This window comes from Primulina huaijiensis, chromosome 12 (genome assembly GCF_012295235.1).
Source record: "Primulina huaijiensis isolate GDHJ02 chromosome 12, ASM1229523v2, whole genome shotgun sequence".
Lineage (NCBI taxonomy): Eukaryota > Viridiplantae > Streptophyta > Magnoliopsida > Lamiales > Gesneriaceae > Primulina > Primulina huaijiensis.
Window position 1 is genome coordinate 14413068 of NC_133317.1, and position 6491 is coordinate 14419558.

Genomic DNA, 6491 nt, shown 5'->3' on the forward strand with positions numbered 1-6491 from the left:
GGTTAGCTAAAAACCATGCCATAGTAGACTGTCAAAAGAAAGAAATTAGACTTCAGACTCCGACCAAAGAGGAAGTCGTATATCACAGAAAATCCAAAGAAAGAAAATCTCTGCTATCTGCCTCACAAGCCTGGAAGGCCATTAGAGGAGGAGAGAAAATTTATCTGGCAATGATCAATGAGATTAAAGAAGAAGAAACCCCAAAGTTGGAAGATATTACAATTGTTCAAGAATTTCCAGACGTTTTTCCCGAAGAACTACCGGGTGAGATACCCGATAGGGAAGTAGAATTTGAAATCAACTTGGTCCCTGGTGCTGCACCCATATCAAAGGCACCATACCGAATGGCTCCAGCAGAATTAAAGGAGTTAAAAGAACAGCTTCAGGAATTACTAGACAAGAAACAGATTCGCCCCAGTGCATCCCCGTGGGGAGCCCCGGTGGTGTTCGTAAAGAAAAAGGACGGAAGCATGAGGTTATGCATTGACTACCGAGAATTAAATAAGATCACTATAAAGAATAAGTATCCACTCCCGAGAATAGACGACCTTTTTGATCAATTAAAAGGAGCCAAAGTCTTCTCAAAACTCGATCGGAGATCTGGTTATCATCAATTAAAGGTCAAGGCAGAAGATATCCATAAAACTGCGTTTAGAACAAGATATGGACATTACGAATTCCCAGTAATGCCCGCAGCATTCATGGACCTGATGAATCGAGTGTTCAAACCATACCTCGACAGGTTTGTGGTTGTTTTTATAGATGATATCTTGGTGTACTCACCAAGTGAAGAAGACAGAGAACATTTAAGTCTCACGTTACAGTATTGCGAGAGAAAGAATTATATGCCAAATTCAAAAAGTGTGAATTTTGGTTAAAGAGTGTGGCATTCCTAGGCCATATAATTTCTGAACTTGGAGTGTCAGTAGACCCAAAGAAAGTAGAGGCAATCAAGGATTGGCCACAACCGAAGACAGTAACTGAAGTAAGGAGTTTTCTTGGATTAGCTGGCTACTACAGACAATTTGTAGAAGGATTATCTTCGATAGCCATTCCACTCACAAAACTTACTCAGAAAAATTTGAAATTCATTTGGAACGAAGCATGTGAAAGAAGTTTTGAAACCCTGAATACAAAACTTGCATCCACACCAATACTAATTCTTCCCGAGGATGGTAAGAATTTCACTATATATAGTGACGCGTCAAAGGGAGGATTAGGGTGTGTACTTATGCAAGAGGGTCAGGTAATGGCTTATGCCTCACGGCAACTAAAACCATATGAGCAGAATTACCCCACTCATGACTTGGAGTTAGCCGCAGTGGTATTTGCGCTTAAAATCTAGAGGCACTACCTTTATGGAGTAAAATGTGAAGTATTTACTGATCACCAGAGCCTCAAGTACATTTTCACTCAAAAAGAGATAAATATGAGGCAAAGAAGATGGATGGAACTTCTGAAAGACTATGATTTAGTAATGAACTATCATCCAGGCAAAGCGAATAAGGTGGCAGATGCATTGTGTCGAAGAAATTTTGGAAAGGTAAACTTATCTTCACTGTCAGCACAAGCAGGACTTCGAGAAACAATTAAATTGAAGCAAAGTCAAGACAACTACATCTTTAAAATTAAGGAACAGATCCAAGAAGGAAAAATTCCAGAATTTCAAATTGATGAGAATGGTATCCTTTGGATGAAAGGACGGTTGTATGTGCCCGATATCGATAGGATTCGAGAAGAAGTAATGACCGAGGCAAAATAAATCGAGATTTTCGGTACATCCAGGGAGTACCAAAATGTACAGAGACTTAAAAAATAATTACTGGTGGAACGGGATGAAGAAAGACGTAGCTGTCTTTGTTTCCAAATGCCTAACCTCTCAACAAGTCAAGGTAGAACATCAAAGGCCTCGAGGACTTTTACAGCCATTGGAAATACCAACATGGAAGTGAGATAACATCTCCATGGACTTTGTAGTCGGACTACAAAAATCAAGACAAGGTCATGATGGAATCTGGGTAATCGTTAACAAATTGACGAAGTCTGCACATTTCTTACCGGTACGGATGACTTACAACCTGGATAAACTCGTTACCTTGTATATGGACAATATAGTGAGACTACATGGATTCCCGACAAGTATACTGTCTGACAGAGATCCAAGATTTGTATCAAGATTTTGGAAAAGTTTCCAAAAGGCTATGGGGACCAAGGTTACTCTCAGCACGGCTATCATCCTCAGACTGATGGCCAAACCGAAAAGACAATTCAAACCCTCGAAAAAATCAAAGATTTAAAATGAGTTTATAATGGCTTACAATGGACTTCTATAGCAACTTGGGTTAATCATTTTCGTAAAAGCGATGACGAATACGAAGTAGTTGCTATAGGGGGCCATTGTGCAGTCACGCAGGCGCGGGCCCGGGCTCGGGGCGTGACAGTGTGAGGTGTGCTACTTATATGTTTAGGGATGATGATTCTTTATGGTGGGATGGAGGAGCTCGATATTAATCTTGCTACACTTACTTGGGCTCGATTCAAGAAGATTTCCTATGAGAAGTATTTTACTGCTGATGTGCGAGGACGATTGAAAAGGGAATTTATGATTCTCCGTCAGGGAGACACTTCTGTTGCTGAATTTGTGAGAAAATTTGATAGGGGTTGCCACTTTGTGCCCTTTATTGCGAGGGATGCTGCGGAGAAGCTTAGACATTTCATGGATGGTCTACGACCTACCATACGACATAACGTGATGATGATGCGTCCCTTGGATTATGCTGCTGCTAATAATTATGCATTTCAATCTGAGCAATCTTTGAAAGACATCGATTTTCAGATGCAGCGCAAGAGATAGCAACACCAAAATAATTCGCAGCCGAATAAAAAGCCATACACGGGACCTCCTAGACCTCAAGGGCCACCAAAGCCCCAAGTTCAATTCAAAAAGCCAGGACCACCAAAGCGACCACAACTTAGAGCACCGAAACCTGCAGAGGGTCCACCGTGCAAGAAGTTCAATCGCCTACATTATGGACAGTGCGTGTGGGGAACTACTAAGTGCTTCATATACAAGGAAGAAGGGCACAAGGCTGCTGATTGCCCAAAGAAGAGAGCACCTACTGTGGGGCGAGCTTATGTTATGCATGCCGAGGAGGCTGAAGAGGAGGCAGACACGACCCTTATCACCGGTAACCTAGTTATGTAACGTTTTTATATTACTTTTATTGCATGAAATATTAAATTGGTTATTAGAATTGATTTGGGATCAAGGATAACCTAGTGGAAATTAGGTTGTATGCTTTACCTTAGATGGAATAAAGAAATGATTTTAGAAACCATAGAAAATGGACATGATTTTTGTGCCTTAATTTATGTGAAGGATGTAATAATTCCAAATAAAAGTTTTAGAGCCAAAAACTGAGAAAAATAATAATCAAGGGCATAATAGGAAGTTTTGAATTTTTTGAGGGTTTATTATGCAATTTCCGAAAATTTGGGGAAAAAATCCTAATTCTCGAAAATTTAAGGATCAAAATGCAAAATTTCGAAAGTCCAAGGATCGAAAGTGTAACTAACCGAAATCTAGTGGCTAAATTGTAAATTCCAAAAGCTTAAGGACTAAAATGCAATTTCCAAAAATTTGAAGGACCTAATTGTAATTACCGAAAACTTAGGGACCAAAAGTGTAATTTTTAAAAATTGAGGGACCAAAATTATAAATTCTGAAAATTTAAGGGGTCAAGTTGTAATATTCAAAAATTTCTGGGGACTAAAATGGAAATTTCGAAGAATTGAAGGGTCAAATTGCAATTAATCAGAAATTACAAGAGGTAAATTATGAATTTTCCTAGGAACGTTAAGATCTAATCAATCACCTTCTGAAATTTTTGGGGAAATTAATGGTACAAATTCCTTAAGCTACAACATGAATAATCTAAAACGTTTCCTCCGCATGGAGGATATTCATTCTAGGTGTAGCGACCTATGCACTGCTAGATTCGGGAGCTACATGCTCTTTCAAATCTGAAACTTTCGTTAAGAGACTGAATATTATTCCTGAGAATATGGGATTGGGTTTCAAGGTTTCTATTCCTTCCGGCGACCAAATGATCACGTCTAGTATTGTGAAGAATCTGGAGCTTCATTTATTTAAAGATGTGGTTCGGGAAGATCTTTTTTGTACTCACCATGCCGGAATTCGACATCATACTCGGTATGGATTGGTTATCATTGAATGGAGTTTCGATTGATTTTCATCATAGATCAGTGTCTATTCGACCGCCTAATGAGAAATCTTTTGTCTTTGAGGCGGCGAAGAACAAGCAAATGCAGCACATTATCTCTTGTCTATGTGCAAGGAAACTTATGAGACGAAGATGCCAAGCTTTTCTAGCATGTGTCACTACCTCACATGCTCCTATCAGTCAGAAGTTGGAGGATGTTGATATAGTCAGATACTTTCCTAGTGTTTTTCTTGAAGACGTTTCTGGCATTCCACCTGACCGCGATGTTGAATTTTCTATTGAGTTGATGCCGGGCACTGTACCCACTTCTAAAGCACCTTAACGTCTAGCACCCGCTGAAATGAAAGAATTAAAAGATCAAATTGAAGAATTGCTAGACAAGGGTTTTATTCACCCTAGTTATTCTCCATGGGGCGCACCGGTATTATTTGTGAAGAAGAAATATGGTAGTATGCGAATCTGTATTGATTATCGAGAGCTGAATAGAGTCACTATCAAGAATAAGTATCATCTGCCGAGAATTGAAGACTTATTTGATCAATTGCAAGGAGTATCGATATTTTCGAAGATTGATATTCGTTCTGGCTACCATCAATTGAAAGTGAAAGAGTCCGATGTTCCCAAGATAGCGTTTCAGACTAGATATGGGCACTAAAAGTTTATGGTCTTGTCATTTGGGTTGACCAATGCGCCAGTGATCTTCATGGATCTCATGAATCGCGTATTTCAGCCATATCTGGATCAGTTTATTATAGTCTTCATTGATGATATTTTGGTATATTCGAAGGGCAAAGAGGAGCATAGTCAATATTTGAGGACAGCACTGCAAGTACTGCAAGATAGGAAGTTGTTTGCAAAATTCAGCAAGTGCGAGTTTTGGCTTGATAGAGTGGCTTTTTTAGGCCACATCATTTCTAGTGATGTAGTCGAGGTTGATCCAAGCAAAGTAGAGGTAGTGAAAGAATGGCCAGTACCGAAGAGTGTAACCGAGATTCGTAGTTTCTTGGGACTAGCTGGCTATTATCGAAAGTTTATTCAGGGATTCTCATCTATTGCGGTACCCATGATCGCCTTGACAAAGAAGAATGCAAAGTTTGCATGGGGATCAGAGTGCCAAGACATTTTTGATAAGTTGAAGCAAGCCTTGATTTCAGCGTCAGTGTTATCTATGCCATCAGGGCAAGGAGATTATGTTCTCTATACTGACGTTTCTAAACTTGGTTTGGGCGCAGTTCTGATGCAAAACGATCGAGTTATAGCCTATGCGTCGAGGCAATTGAAAGTTCACGAGAAAAAGTACCCCACTCATGATATTGGGCTTGCAGTGGTAGTTTTTGCATTGAAGATTTGGAGACATTACTTATATGGAGAGAAGTGCAATATTTTCACCGACCATAAAAGTTTGAAATATTTTTTCACCCAAAAATAATTGAATATGAGACAGCGACGATAGCTCGAATTAGTGAAAGACTACGACTGTGAGATTAGCTATCATTCGGGAAAAACTAAGGTAGTGGCAGACGCATTGAGTCGAAAGGCAGCGGTTATCACTCAATTATCACTTTAAAGACCGTTGCAGTCCGAGATACAACGGTTTGAGCTTACAGTATATGCTAGGGGAGAGGCTTCTATTCTTGCCACCTTGACAGTTCAGTCGACTTTCAGAGATAGAAACTGCGAGGGACAGTTTACTGACAAACAATTGCATAAGTGGAGATCGAGAGATGAAGCTAAGGGCCAGAAGTTATATTCTGAGGTGGATGGTATAGTTCGTTATCGAGATTGTTTATGGGTTCCTAGTGACGATTCTTTGAGAGAGCTCATTATGAATGAAGCTCATGACACACCATAATCCATTCATCCGGGAAGCACGAATATGTACAAAGATTTGCAGTTGTTATATTGGTGGCCGGGCATGAAGAGAGATATCATGCGATTTGTATCCGAGTGTTTGACATGTCAACAAGTAAAATCACAACATCAGAGGCCAGCGGGAAAGCTTAAGTCACTTCCTATTCCAGAGTGGAAATGCGAAAATAGTATTATGGATTTTGTTGTGGGATTGCCAAAGACTATTAAAGGATATAATGCTATATGGGTGATAGTGGATCGTCTTACAAAATCAGCGTATTTTCTACCTATTAAGAAAACATTCACCATGACATAGTATGCAGAGTTATATATTCGAGAGATAGTTCGTCTCGAGGGATTCGTGAATCTATTGTTTGTGACAGAAATCCGAGATTT